We start from the raw sequence: 15,729 nt of genomic DNA on the forward strand, positions 1-15,729 counted from the left end.
AATAATTAGTTAAGTATTTAATAATATTTTATTGTTTAAAATATAAGGAAATTTATTTAAGTCAGGGAAAGGAAAACTAATTGTTCTGGCATTTACTCTACTGGACCAAGGGAAACCATGGTAAAACCTTGCTCAGAAGAGCTTACAATATTTTATATCTGTAATATGCTGCAGTATTAAAGGCATATAAATAATAAAAGAAATTTATTGGTGATACATTCATTGTATGTTATTTATATATTTAATTAGCTTTTAAACAATAAAATTTGATGAATTTTAATTGTTACTTCTTGAATATCATCATCATAATCCTTTAAGTCCTGTAACAAAAAAATAAATTTTAAGATGAAACATTTAATAAAATACTGTATTATGATAGCCTGACATACTACACACAAACTCAAGGATTTAAATGACAGATAAAAGGATACTAGGTCTTGGCAAGAATCGAACTAGGGATCACAAGAGAAAAAATAACAAATATCTAATTCAAATCCATTTAAAAAATAAGAAAATTTACTTTTTATCAAGCATTAATATCACTTTACTAATATAAATTAATCTCATTCAATTTGGAACTGTCTTGCATTGATTAATATAAGATTGGTTGATTAAGAGCAATTATCAGAAGAATAACTGTTTTGTAACTCAACTTGTAATTTATTAAGAGACAGTACAAATCAAACAAATTCCACTAAAGATTTTATTATAACCGTTTTAGTTACACTTCAAAAACTTGTTTTTGTGGAAAATAAAGAGTTGAAAATTTACAGCTGGGAGTAAAAAAAAATGTTAATTAATTCTGTTAATAAATACAGAATTTTCATGTTGACATTAATTAGTTCCTTTTTTGAGCTTAGTGAACTGAAAACAAAAAATAAATCTTTGACATCATAGAAGGTGATAAAAAAGTCACCACTGTTATGATGTTACCTATCTTAAAAGTGGTCTGGAAACCCCTTAATATGTAGTCAAATAGTTTATTTAGTCCGCATGATGTCACATTGTATATGTTGCATTTGTCAAATTTAGTGCAAATTTAAATTCCATTCTGTTCCATCATATTTGCAATTACAATAACATGCTGTATGTTAAGTTTCCTGTTATCGTAATAACATTGTTCATTAGTTTTAAACCTGTAATAGGTGATTTACAAAGTTTGATCCTGATGTTAATTGTAATGGTTTTTAAACAAGAAACTTGGCCATCCCACTATGTTTGATACACATGGGTTTAAGGACTTAGATGGTGTTCATATTTCGAGTTCCAGTGGTATGGCAGGAGCCATGAAATCACACCAATGATTGTTACTTCTGTTCGATTGGTGTTCACAGCTTTAATTTGAAGAATAAAAAAAGAATCATCTATCCAAATTTGCCATTTGCTTTACACCCGGTTCCTTATGGTCTAGACGTACCAGAGCCAATTCCACCAGAAAATTAACCTGAAATAGATGGTTCCATAAGTGATTTAAATGAAGATAACATTGATCTGATCAAAGAAAATTCAGAATTGCTTGGTTTGATGCTTAAAGAGAAGAACCTGCTAGCAGTCAGCACCTCATTTTCCTGGTTCATGTACAGAAAAAACGGATTTTCTGTCATATTTTTTTGGAAGAAGGAGAATTAGTCTTCTGCATTGATTTAGTGGACTTTTAATTGATTTAACATTCCATACAAAATTACTGATTGGAGAGTGTTCATAGATTCATCCAAAAGAAGCTTCAGAGTTATCTTTCCTCACAATGAGAATACGTGTCTGTCAATACCAGTCGGACATTCTGTCCATTTAAAAGAGGATTACAGTGGTTTGGAATTCATTCTCAATAAAATTAAATGATTATGTGTGTGTTAAGGATTATGTGCGGCAATCTCAAAATAATATCGATGCTCTTACAACAGCAAGGAGGATACACAAAGTTTCCTTGTTTTATGTGTGAATGGGGTAGCAAAGACAGAGAAAATTGTTGGATAAGGAAAGATTGATCAAATAGAGCTTTATTAGAACCTGGAACCAAAAATGTGCTCTGAAAAGTTCTCATATACCTGAATAAAGTTCTTCTTCCATCTCTGCATATCAAGCTAAGTTGGATGAAGCAATTTGTCAAAGCCTTACCAAGAGAAGGTAAATGTTTTAAATATATCTGTGACAAATTTCCAGTCTTACCAACTGCCAAACTAAAAGAGGGTGTGTTTACTTGACCTGACATTATAAAACTTCTTAAAGGTGGTAATTTTGAGAAACATGAAAGTTGCAGAAAAAAAGCCCATGGAGCCTTTAAAGACATAGTAATCAAGTCTTTGGGCAATAAGAAGGATCTGAACTTAAAATCAATCATTGTAAGCTTGCTGTAGAAGTACAAAAATAGTAAAATAGTAAAAGTAAAAAGCTGGGTGTCGTTAGTGAAGCGATGGGTGAGAGATTTCATCAGGACATGAAAGAAATTGAAAGAATGTATCGAGGAAAATGTACTACTACAATGATGACAGACTATTGCTGGATGTTATACGGAGATGAACCCTATAAAGAACATAGAAGGAAAAGTGCAAAGCAAAGTGTAAGCTATCCAAATAAACTTCGACACATGGAATAGAATTGTATTTTACATACTTCGTCATTATAGGTGAGTGAATAGGAGGAATAGTTTATACTTCATCATTAACAGTAGGTGACGAGGGGGAATATTTTCCAAAGGCATGACTTACCTCATAAAAATGAATTTAATAAAAAAATAAAAATAAATTAATTTAAAATGCACTACAATAGAAATTAGGCTTATTTTGTCGCAATTTTCATTAGAAATAAAGGGGTCAGTGCCTGCCCTGTCAACCTCTTCAACCACTTAACTGTTCAGCTATAGGAATGCATAGTATACGCCAAAAAAGTGAATATATTACATTAATTTATTATAAAATAAGGTTTTATATCTAATTTTTTGTATCACATTTTCACAATTTTTCAACTTTTTACTTGAAATTCAAGTTTGCAAAAAAGCCTGACATAATAGAAAAAAAAGAAGGTTATTTTCAGATTCAGCACTATACAATACATAAGAATCAATTATCAAATACTAAAAAACACAACTCATTCATTGCTGGCTTGTGTAATAAGAAAATAATAATTACAATTAAAATTACTACATTTATTTTGCAGACATTTACTTTTATCTTAAATTTTATTTTTCTTATTTTCCTTTGGTGTTCAGTGAAGTCTTCTCTTTTTATTATCCAGAAGTAGTCGCTCTTCATAGATCCACCCCATCTGCCTTGATAACCTTATTCTATCTGCAACATATTTTGATGGAAACTTTCTTCTTGTTCATCGCTGATGTCACCCAAGTTTAAAGGGAGAAAGTCCAAACGAGAATAAAAAAATCAATTTTCAATGACATTCTGCAGCCTAAATTTTTGTGGTTCACTAGGAGTTTATTTATAGGCCGCTCATGGTTTTCAGCTGTTTTGTTTCCAAGAAAACCAGTAATAACATCTTTGGATAACTTCCATTGTGTTTCAATGAATTTTCTATTTGTGGTCCAATGAATATTCCATCTTTTAATTGAGTTCACTTAATTGTGAAAAAACCTCAGCTAAATATTTAAAGCAGCCTCTATCTTTAATGGTTTTACAACATTCTTCATTAGGACTAGCGTTACATACAGAGGTGGTAAAATAATATGACCTGCTTCAATAACAGGAATATTGACAGCATTTTCCTTTTCTAAGGTAAACTGATTTCTTTTTGGCCAATCTTGAACTGCATAGTCTTTATCTGTAGCCTGCTATCCTAAAAATACAAGAAACACATATTTTGTAAAGCCACTCTGGAAACTGAGAAGAAATCCATCCTTTTAGATCAGCAGTGATTTGCCATTAGTGTTCATCATGCTTAATAGCTGTTTAAATTTTTGACATACTTTCATTTATTTATTTCATTCTACAGCATGTGCTACTGGTGTAAAAGAAAACTTATTTGAGTTATGCAACAACACCACCTTTAAGCTTCTTTTTGATGAGTCTATAAATAAACACCAATCATGAATAACAAATTCAATGTCCAGTTCAGATGTGAGCCCCCCCTAACATCATGGCAGTTACAAACTAAACCATCTCTTCTAAAGTATTTCAGTAAATTTTTGTTTTGATTTCTATATACTGAAATTTTAGTATCCTTGTTTAATAGATTCCACTCTTTAAGACATGAACCTAGAAGTTCTGCATGTTGTTTTGAGAAATACAAGTCATGAATTAGGTCGCTCAGTTCTGCTTATGAGATGAGGTGAGGTTAAGTATTTGATTGTTCTGGAATGTATAATATCTATTGAAGCTGAGGATTCATCAGTTGAGAAATTTCTTTCCAAGAAGTTAGAGCAATCGGAATCTGTAAATCAACACCATGAAGAACCAGTCTCATAGCTAAACTAATATTAGGGTATGCAATACAGCTTTTATTATTTGAATTGAAACAAGTAACATTTGTTGAGCAAAAATAGCAGTCATTGTATGGTTAATAGGCTAGCACCAACTCATAGGTTCACCAAAGGCAAATACTCTTTTTTTCCTTTTAACCACTGGGTTAGTTTAATGTAGCATTTCATGCATGCCCAGGATTTAACTTGTCTTCCAAGGACAGTCAAAATAATGTTTATAAGCAGTTTTCAGCATTCGATCTGGTTTTTGTTGACTTATTGTGGTGAATTTTCCACAAACATTACAAAAAATATTTAGAGAATGTTTCCAAGCCTGATTTTTTTTTTTTTTTTTAATGCTTTTATTTACAGTCGCATCAACAATTACAGTCATTAGCGACTAAAGTAATACTATCATGTAATGTTACATAAAAAAACAAAAATCACAAACAAAAATAAACAATAAAGAAACAGGAACAATAAAGAATAAACGTAGACAAGTAATAACAAAAAATACATAAATCGGTTAAAAACCACTAAATTGTATTCTTCATTCCATTGTAGGAGAGGAACTGCAACAGATATTTTATACCATCTTTCTGGTTTAATAGAAATTTCATATCTGATCCCAGGTCTAAGTTTTGTCAGATGGTTCCAAAGATTAGGCAATCAAAGAGCAGAGGTGCACAAACCATTTGACCTTGCAAGCCTCACTGATCTTATGAGGAGAGCCAAGTAGGTGAGTATGGGTAAGCCTGGTGTGTCCAATCCTTAGCCGTGTTAAGATGATTTAGTCTCTTCTGTTGCTCGGCGAAAGATTTCTTGGGCACATTGTCCTGGATGTTATGTAATGACATGGGAGGACTCAGTGGCTAGAACCTATTTCACTGAGCCCGTAATTTTACATAGACTGATCTCATGAAGTCTTTCTCACTTGTCGATTGTACTCAGATGCCATTTATTGCAGCTCTCTTGGCAGCCTCATTGGCCTGTTGGAAAATTTGATGGAGAATTTTTTCAAGCCTGAATTCTATTCATTGTAAAATTCAAATGTGCACAATACTGCTAAGTCTGGTATATGGTATACTGTTCTTTACATGGTGGTTAATGTTTTTCCTAATTAAGAAATTTGATTATTATTGTAGTTTATTGTAAGCTCAAACAATATACAACATTATTAAAAGGTATTTTGCTTTGTTTAACTATATTTTGCATTAAAATAGTATATATTATGTGTTTAAATATAGCAGGGTTTGAGTGTTCTCTTGGTTACCCTTTAGACTTAGCAGGTTTTGATTTGTTTAGAATTAAATCTTAAGAATTTTTACTGGTGTTTTTTCTGAATGTTTACTTTGTTGCTGAGAATATAATAAAGTAATATTGTAGCTACAGTTTCATAGTCTAAAGTAATAAAGTCCTCATAAATTATTCTTCAGTTTCATAAGTACTGTCAAATAATTTGAAATTTGTAGTTACTGGCACTGACTTAAAAGCTTACTATTTTACAAGACATAGCAGATTTCTTCCAGTATTTATTATATTCTGTAAAATTGTCTTTCCTTTTTTTGTATTTAAAAGATTAATTGCCAGTTGCAATGTTCAGTTTATTATGTTCTTCCATTACAGGATTGATCATCAATTAAATGTGAGTAAAAAACTAGTTGAAAATAGCAAAAAAATGTCAGTGAAAGAGAATTCTGTTTAAAGAGAAATATCGGGCTTATAGTATCAGTTATAGGGCTATAACTGCACATTAAAAATCGAAAGATGGAAAATCCCCAATAACAAGAAAGCTACCCCTAACTTTAACCTACCTGGGAGATGTCTCCACAAGGAAGTTAGTGTTTATCATGGTACCCTGAATTTTGGATGCAGCAATTCGTCGGATGTACAACCATATCGGTCGCTGAGATTTCTGTCATTATTTTTGGGTCTTTTCTGGGAGATTTTCTTATATAATACACGAAAAATTGAATATTTTACTCATTGAATATGTTTGAAATAGTTTTTATTTTTATAAAAACTATTTGTTTCTGATTCTTCGTCGGACATAATCAATCCCTAATATTCATACATATAGTAAATCCACATCTCATTCATCCAATTTTCATCTATAGTTTGGCTTTAATAAACCTGTCTGTTTACATTGCAAAAAGATCTAGAAAACACAGTGTACATGGAGGTATAAGTCTAAGGTTTTATTAGCGAGGTGTTTGTTCATCTTCAGGAAGGCTGCTCTTACTATCGTTCATTAGTTTCACCAGTTCATTAGTCCACCGTTTATGTCGAGTCGTATTCCTGAATACCGATAGCTATTTCTTCTATCGCTTATTTATTTAGTAACAACCGGATAACTGCCCTCTTACAGTTACTAAATAAAAAATAAATTTTGTAGCGCGTGAAGAATGCCATGCTCGACCAAGTTTCGAACCTGAGACTTCCAATTAAAGGCCGAGACGCTACCATTCCGTCACAGAGCTCGGAAAATTATTATATTAATGTAACATATCATTACACTGTACAGTGTAACAATTCATCAGTCAACAACTAACCGATAAAAAAAATTCAAATAAACGATATTAGTAAAAAAAAAAACTTCCGTGTATCTGGAGTCGTACATGATGATTTTAACTAATTTTGCGATGCTGAATTCAAAATATTCACACCTCACATCTCAGATTTTAGATGCATACGATTTATTTACTAATAAATGCAAAATCACGGTGAAATCAATATTTAAGAAAAAATTATTATTTATGTGTATCGATTTAAAATTTGATTGAATCAAATTAAATTTTATTTAACCTAGTGCTAGTCGTTTCATTTCAGTATACCCTCTACATCCTACATCCCTAACAATTTATTTTACATATTCCAAACGTTGCCTGTCTGCACAATGTTTTCCTTCTACCTGTCCATCCAATATTAAAGCGACTATTCCAGGATGTCTTAATATGTGGCCTATAAGTCTGTCTCTTCTTTTAACTATTTTTTCCAAATGCTTCTTTCTTCATCGATTTGCCGCAATACCTCTTCATTTGTCACTTTATCCAACCGTCTGTTTTTAACATTCTCCGCTAGTACCGCATTTCAAAAGCTTCTAATCTTTTCTTCTTAGGTACTCATATCGTAAACACAAGTTTCACTTTCATATAAAGCTACGCTGCAAACATATACTTTCAAAAATCTTTCTGACGTTTAAATTAATTAATTTTAGTTTAATTAATAACAGTTTCTAAAAATCTAAATCATTGGAAATATGTTTGAAAAAACAGTTTAAAATTTTCAATCACTGGAATTGAAAAAATTATCTTTAAATGATTAAATCCTTGTCCATTTTTGTCTAGTGCCTTTATATAATTTCGAGTTTTATGTGAAGTGATGACAGTATTATTTTACCACTCTTAATTTTTTTCACCGGCCACAAAGTTCTGTCACAATCGCCAGATCTTTACTTGGTAATGACGTTTTGTATCACGACTATTCCAAACACAATGAAAATATTTCGTAAACCAAGAAGTAACGAAACAAATTTCAGATCGCTGCAAACTTGCCCGATGTTCTTTGTATTTTATCGCTTCTAATATTGATGCCATAGTTTCTTGTTTCTTTCATGACGACTGCACGAGCTAGGAACGAATGACTGTTTGTTACCGCTACGCTATTACATGAAATGGAATTTCATTTAGTATGATAAAAAAAATGGTTTATAAAAATGTTTTCATATCAATAATTGCATTTAATTTATAAAATAATTATATTACTTGCTGAAACCAAGAAATTTTTTTTGGGAAAACTTCAGCTTAATTTTATAAAATAGTTATATCACAGATTTGCTTCCTGAATAATGTTTGGAAATATGGTTATATAAGTTTTTTCAGTACTAAAATGTAGTTCAGCTTCGGTAATACACATTATTAGTGGCAATTGTCATAAAACTTTGTTAGAAAACCCATCCACTATGGAATTTGAGTATCCAGTATTTTAAATGTGATTTGTGTTCTGTTTCTTGGACTAATATATTATTTCTTTTAAATCGATGTATTTTTAAACTTATATCATTTAATTCACGATTTTTATCTGCATGTGTTAAATTTACATATCATTTTATTATTTCCAGTTTTCATGAGGTTACTTGCAAATGATAATTAATTCTGAAATTTAGTGTAGGTCCTTGTAGAATATTATGATTTAACTGAATGTTCAATTTTGCTAAAGAATGAAAGTGAAAAGTGACAGTTTAAGAACAAAATCGAACAGAAGCTATTGACTTTGTATGGACATTTAATGAGGATGAGTAAGAACTATTTGCTTAAGAAAGTTTTTGAATGACAACCTGCAGAAAGAAGATGGAGAGATCATTCAAGAATTGTAATGGAAGATAAGAGTGTTACATACTTGTACATCAAGGGAGAGGAAAAAACTTGTAAATTTTAGTGTGAAAAATTACATGTAATATTGTAAACATAAACTATAAGTATTTAATTTATATGAGAAAATTCTCAATCTTTTTGCTATTGTGGCATATGTTGCATTTTTAGGATAGATTATTCCCTTCAATCATGTTAAAAAAAATTCTGTAAATTTCTTAATATTGATATTGCCGCTAGAATTCAGCAGCAGACCAACAAGACTACAACTAAAAATAATTGAAGATTGTTCAAGATAGAGAATTCTATGTTACAGCATAGGTAAACAGTTTGTTAAATATTAAAATAATGTACCATATGTAATGTATTAAATTAACCTTACTGAATTAAAAAGAATAAAACAGAATTTGTCTTACCTATGTAGTGATAATGTACTAACTGTAGAAACATCCACATATTCAGCTCATTCACTGGTTTTCACATATTTTCAAATTTACCAGCAGAAGACAAACAGTTGAAAGAAATTTTTAAAATTCTGTTTGTTGACTAAAGATAACAATTTTCTCCGTTAAGGAATTTATTGATAAATGATCCAGGAACAAAACAATTCCACCACATTTATCAGTATCAAAAGAAACAAAAACTATTCAAAATAAAATTAATAACTGTTAAGAGAAATTAAAAATCAATATGCTATTTATTAATTCATATCTTATTGAAAATTGAGAAAATGTCTGGACAGATAAATAGAATAATTTTATCATATCAGTACTATGATAAATATTTCAACAGAATAATTGGTTTCATTTAAAATTAATTACTCTCATTTGTATTTATGAACATAACTACATACCTGTATAAAGAGAATAACATTTTTAGATAATGTTAAATATCTTAGAAATAGAATCTGTAAATTAAGACAAAGTGCTTACATTATTTTTTTCTTTTCTAATTCTCATTTGTCATGAAAGTAATCTTCCTCATAATTTCTCACATCTTCTACTTCATCTTTTTAGTCAGCTGCATTTAATGAAAAATAGTTTCTTCATCTGTGTTTCACCTGAAAATCTAAAAAACCTATTCTGAAAAAGATGCGTTATTTTGTGAATAGTAAGCGGAAATTTTCCTACCCTAAATTAACCTATGCCACTCACCAAGACTCAAAAGTCTCCCCGGTCAAAGACGGGAGATTAGTACACGACTACAACAAGGGAGGATGATATACCCTAACAAATTTTGAATTTACACCAGATTTAATTTTCACCTAAACTGTTACCCCCAATCACCCAATCCTTTCGGATATACCAAGTTGGTTGTACAACCTCCGTGAGGTATAATACCACATATAGGAACAGTTCAACTAGCTGTTCTTCCAGTTCAGAACTGGCAGGTGTATATTACTATTCCTAAGGGCTTTGCCGGTCATAGGAACCGTCCAACAGGCTGTTTTTCCAGATGTACAGACAGGATGTACAGCTTTGTCTAGAGGAGTGCTAACCGTTTCTCCTTTCATACAACACAGGATGTACAGCCTTGTCTAGGGGAGTGCTAACCTTCTCTCCTTTCATACAACACAGGATGTACAACCTTGTCTAGGGGAGTGCTACCTTCTCTCCTTTCATACAACACAGGATGTACAGCCTGTATAATTCCTACAGGCGTGTACGGTTAAGCTAGGTAGCATAGGTAGCAATTACATTTCCAAAATTTTCCTACCCTACATTAACCTACGCCACTCACCAAGACTCAAAAGTCTCCCCGGTCAAAGACAGGAGATTAGTACAAGACAACAACAAGGGAGGATAATATACCCTAACAAATTTTGAATTTACACCAGATTTAATTTTCGCCTAAACTGTTACCCCCAATCACCCAATCCTTTCGGATATACCAAGTTGATTGTGCAACCTCCATGAGGTATAATACCACATATAGGAACAGTTCAACTAGCTGTTCTTCCAGTTCGGAACTGGCAGGTCTAAGGGCTTTGCCGGTCATAGGAACCGTCCAAAAGGCTGTTTTTCCAGATGTACAGACAGGATGTACAGCCTTGTCTAGAGGAGTGCTAACCGTTTCTCCTTTCATACAACACAGGATGTACAGCCTGTATAATTCCTACAGGCATGTACGGTTAAGCTAGGTAGCATAGGTAGCAATTACATTTCCATAAACTTTATTGGTTATGGATATGAAATCGCTACCTATCATTTTGACCTACACAATTGCATCTTGTACCCTATACCCTTTTACCCCCTACTAATCCTATACCCTACATCCTATTAACCTACTAATCCTATACCAAAAAAAAACAAAATCCCAAACATCAAAACCCTATACCAAATCAAAATCTTTTATTGATTACAACAACCTCTCAAAAATATCTAACCCTAAAATATCTCTTGTATTCTATGTTTTGTATTCACTCATTCCATTTTTCTTCTTTTTTTCTGTTTTCCGATTCTGTTTTGCATCTGCAACATAAAATTAATATCCAGATGTAAGTTTCATATATATTACTACTTACAACGATAAAATTTATTAAAAAAAAGGGTGTGTATAACCTATTGTGTATCCTGTATATAAAACAAAATTACATGCAAATGTAATAACATAATATTGTATGCAACAGTTTACATAATATAGTGTTATTCTAACAACACTGTAAATTGTATTAACAAAATTAATGCTTTTGTTTGAATTACAAATATGCAATAATAATTCTTAATTATAATTTATAGTTTTGCAAGTTTTTATTAGTCAAATTACTGAAATATATTACTTTACTGATATATTTTTTTTGCAAACAGAATATTTAGATTGAAAATAATACATCTGATGCAAACTCCACAAACTATTTCTAATTATCAAGTGAGTGGTATTTTAGACCATTTTTAATTCTTCATTGAATCTTTGATCCTCCAAATTTTCTAAAATTGAGTGATTTTATTATTAAGGACCTTTTATTAATGCACGAATGATTTCTAACTTTTTTAATTATTTATCCTAATCTTTTTGACTACAAAAGTGATTTTTTTTCATTGTTCATTGTTCTTTAATTTATTTTTAAAGTAGGATAATGTCTGAAGATCCATAAATCACAGTTCTAAAATTTAAAGAGTGTCGTCATTGGTTTCCCTTATTTTTATTGCATAAAACAAAAACGTACTGGATAAAAATTGTATTGCTATAACTTCAGTGAGGACCAAGAACAAGAAGATAGGGAAGAGAGTAGAGTATTTCAAAATGCATAGTGATAGAATCATTGTAATAAGGATAAAATCAAAACCTAAACCGACAACGATTGTTAACGTCTATATGCCTACAAGCGCCCATGATGATGAGGTAGAGTGTGTATACGAAGAGATTGATGAAGCAATTAAACACGTAAAAGGAGATGAAAATTTAATAATAGTTGGAGATTGGAATGCAAACATTGGAAAAGGCAAGGAAGGAAATATAGTGGGTGAATACAGGCTGGGCAAAAGGAATGAAAGAGGGGACCGACTTATAGAGTTTAGCACAAAGTATAATTTAGTAATTACCAACACCCGATTTAAAAATCATAATAGAAGAATATACACTTGGAAAAAGCCAGGCGATACTGCAAGGTATCAGATAGATTATATCATGGTTAAGCAAAGATTTAGAAATCAACTCGTTGACTGCAAAACTTACCCTGGAGCAGACATTGATAGCGACCATAATTTGGTGATAATGAAATGTAGATTGGGGTTTAAAAACCTGAAGAAAAGGTGTCAGATGAATCGGTGGAATTTAGAGAAGCTCGAGAAAGAAGAGGTAAAGAAGATTTTTGAGGAGGACATCGCAAGAGGTCTGAGTAAAAAAGATAAGGTAGAAAATGTAGAAGAAGAATGGGAGAATGTTAAAAAGGAAATTCTTAAATCAGCAGAAGCAAACTTAGGCGGAATAAAGAGAACTGGTAGAAAACCTTGGGTTTCAGACGATATATTGCAGCTGACGGATGAACGTAGAAAATATAAGAATGCTAGTGATGAAGAAAGTAAAAGGAACTACCGGCAATTAAGAAATGCTGTAAACAGGAAGTGCAAACTGGCGAAAGAAGAGTGGATTAAAGAAAAGTGTTCAGAAGTGGAAAGAGAAATGAACATTGGTAAAATAGACGGAGCATACAGGAAAGTTAAGGAAAGGCTTGGGGTAATAAATTAAAATCTAATAATGTGTTAAACAAAGATGGTACACCAATATATAATACGAAACCAGTCAAATGACTGAAGACAAAAAAAAAACTTCAGTGAAACTCCAGTGAATAACAATATGCTGTCACTGATAAAATCTAACTGTGCCAAACTAAAAATACTTTATATTTTATTACAAAATTTCATGTGTTTGTATTTAATTAATTAATATGGTCTTTAAATACAAGTATGTTTTGATCTATACAATGTATTTTTATATTCTGATCAGTATAAAGGTTATTTATTTGAATTAAAATATTCTGTAACATCTTAATTCAATTCAGTTCACTAGAATAAAAATTTAGACAATATATTTACATTATAATTTTTTTTTTCGTTTTCACGCATAGTTTATAAATTCAATAATACAATATTTTAGTTATATACTTAGATATGTAATTACATAAAAAAAAATATTGTATTTGTTGGTTGTAGGTTACACAACTTATCCTTTAATTGGGAAAAATTTTATGACGGTAATTGTTTAGTATTTGGTAACCTTGTTCATATATATAAATAGCTTTTGTATTAAAAATATTGTTTAACAAATATCTTATACTTTTAATCAAAATGTTAAAACAATACATAATATACATATACATATATATATATATATATATATATATATATATACCATTTCAAAGATCTCTCCATAATATTATCTAGCATCATATATTATCTATTATGACATGATATATATATATATATATATATATATATATATAATTTTTTATAATTATTTTTCTTTCAAACAAATTTCAACAGAAATTTGTTTGAAAGATGAAAAAAATCACATCTAATAACCAGAAATGATCAAAATGTTACATTCTATCACTGCAAAAGTGGTTTGGAAATTTAAAAGAACTGTGTGATTAATCCTTTAATAGGCTGTACACTATCTGATTGCACATTATAATCTGATGTAAACATTTTCAGTTTTAATTACTTTACTGTACAAAGTTTTACAGTTATAAAAAAGTAAATGAGATGAGATGATTATCTTTACTTACATTAGTATCAAAGGATGGATTAAAAGATCTTTTAAAATATAGAAAAAATATAAAAAATTTAAAACTTACCATATTGTACATTTTTGAGTAAAATTAAGAGTACTATATATTATTTATTATTCTGTATTCTTATTAATATAGACTAAAAATAATATCTATTTATCTTTCCAGTTTCTCTTCAGTAAGATATAATACTGAAATTTTCCTTATGGATATTAATTGTAATTGTAGTTCTGAAAATTTCTCTTTTATTCTTGACATTTTTTTTACTGTTCATCCTTTGTCCTTTTTAATTGCATTTCTGATTTTGTAAATTTTTACCATTCTTGTAGAAATTCAATTTGTTCTGAGAGTGTACATTATTTCCATTTTAATCTGTAGTTACACAAGAATATTTTTAATTAAATTTGTATAGTTAATTCACTAATATTATGGTATGCATTTTTTAACTATCTATGTAAATGAAAAACATGTTTAAATGAATTAAAATTATTTAAATAAAATGAGAATCAGTTGTTTGGTTAGATACTGATTTCAAAATAAAAATTACAGTACATTCAGCTAATTGTTAAAAAAAACTATGCCAAACAACATTTCGAAAAGATTAAATTTCAATAAGTTGAATAACACATAATTAATTACCAACGTTCATGATGGAGTGATAGTGTCTTTCTTTTCTTTTAAAAAAAAAAATTTCCATCTGATGATCCCATGTTTGAATTCCAGTCAGGTAGCTCATTTTTTCACGTCCTACAAAAGTTCTGTCTCATATTCCCCCACACAAGCTCCCAAACCAGGTTGATGATTAATTTATCACAATAAATCTATAAAATAATCATCAATCTCCCACCCCTAAAAAAAAGATATTTGTTGAAAATCAGCAATCAATAAACTAAATCTAAGAGATTTCTCTGAATAATCTGCATTTATTGCTGATAACCATGGACTTGAAGTAATACATTTAACCTGGTTTATAATTTAGTCAGTGTTTCCTTTCTTTTTTAGTAATAAAATTAATACAAAATGTAAAATAACAAAAGAATGATTGAAATAGAGATTTCCAACAGAATGCAGGATTCTGTAGAGGTACTGTATATAATAAAATTTATAAAATCAGGTCTTACAGAGAAATGCAATTGATGGTTTCAGGGTCGCTATTTTGAGATTTTAATTTCCCAAATGATAATGTTTGGGGGAAAAATTTAGAATTATGAAGAACCAACACATTTTTTAAAAGTATATTGTTTTATAATGTTCTGAAGAAAATGTCTTTTTGGTAGTAAGTGAAATAACTAAAATAAAATAATTTTACTCATTTTATTTAAACAAAGATAATAAGAAATCTAATAATATATGTTAAAGTAGTTAGACTAGGGACTGTTGAATCTGATTCTACCAAATTACAAAAAATTGATCATTTTATTTTATGCCCTAATTTTAAGATATTCAGTCTATATTTTGTTTCACAAAAGCGTGCAGCATACCAAAACATTACAGTATGATGATTCTAATTTTATTTAATTCAGCACAATCCATCCTAGAAAAAACACTTTTCTTTGGTTTTAACATAAAATGAATTAAAAATAACTTGTAATACAATGATTAGAAAATTGTAATAAAATGATATATTTATTTTAAAAATAAAACTTTAAGAATGTATGTTACTGCTATATTAAAATTTCATCAAGTATTTAATATGTAACATATTAAATATGTTACATTTAATA

At 30.0% G+C, this 15,729-nt stretch overlaps 1 long non-coding RNA gene and 4 pseudogenes across 1 annotated transcript; all 5 read right to left on the bottom strand.

The window, feature by feature from the left end:
- Positions 1-9: 9 nt before the first annotated feature.
- Positions 10-9,358, bottom strand: LOC142317684 (uncharacterized). Its single transcript, XR_012754767.1, has 2 exons — positions 9,192-9,358; positions 10-320 (listed from the first exon to the last, which is right to left on the bottom strand). It is a non-coding gene; the product is annotated as an uncharacterized LOC142317684 (long non-coding RNA).
- An 876-nt stretch (positions 9,359-10,234) lies between these two features.
- On the bottom strand, positions 10,235-10,295 carry LOC142318623 (U6atac minor spliceosomal RNA; annotated as a pseudogene).
- On the bottom strand, positions 10,296-10,350 carry LOC142318619 (U6atac minor spliceosomal RNA; annotated as a pseudogene).
- LOC142318621 (U6atac minor spliceosomal RNA) lies at positions 10,351-10,404 on the bottom strand (annotated as a pseudogene).
- Positions 10,405-10,784: 380 nt separating this feature from the next.
- LOC142318620 (U6atac minor spliceosomal RNA) lies at positions 10,785-10,867 on the bottom strand (annotated as a pseudogene).
- Positions 10,868-15,729: the final 4,862 nt, after the last annotated feature.

The sequence above is a fragment of the Lycorma delicatula genome, chromosome 1 (genome assembly GCF_047948215.1).
Source record: "Lycorma delicatula isolate Av1 chromosome 1, ASM4794821v1, whole genome shotgun sequence".
Taxonomy (NCBI): Eukaryota; Metazoa; Arthropoda; class Insecta; order Hemiptera; family Fulgoridae; genus Lycorma; species Lycorma delicatula.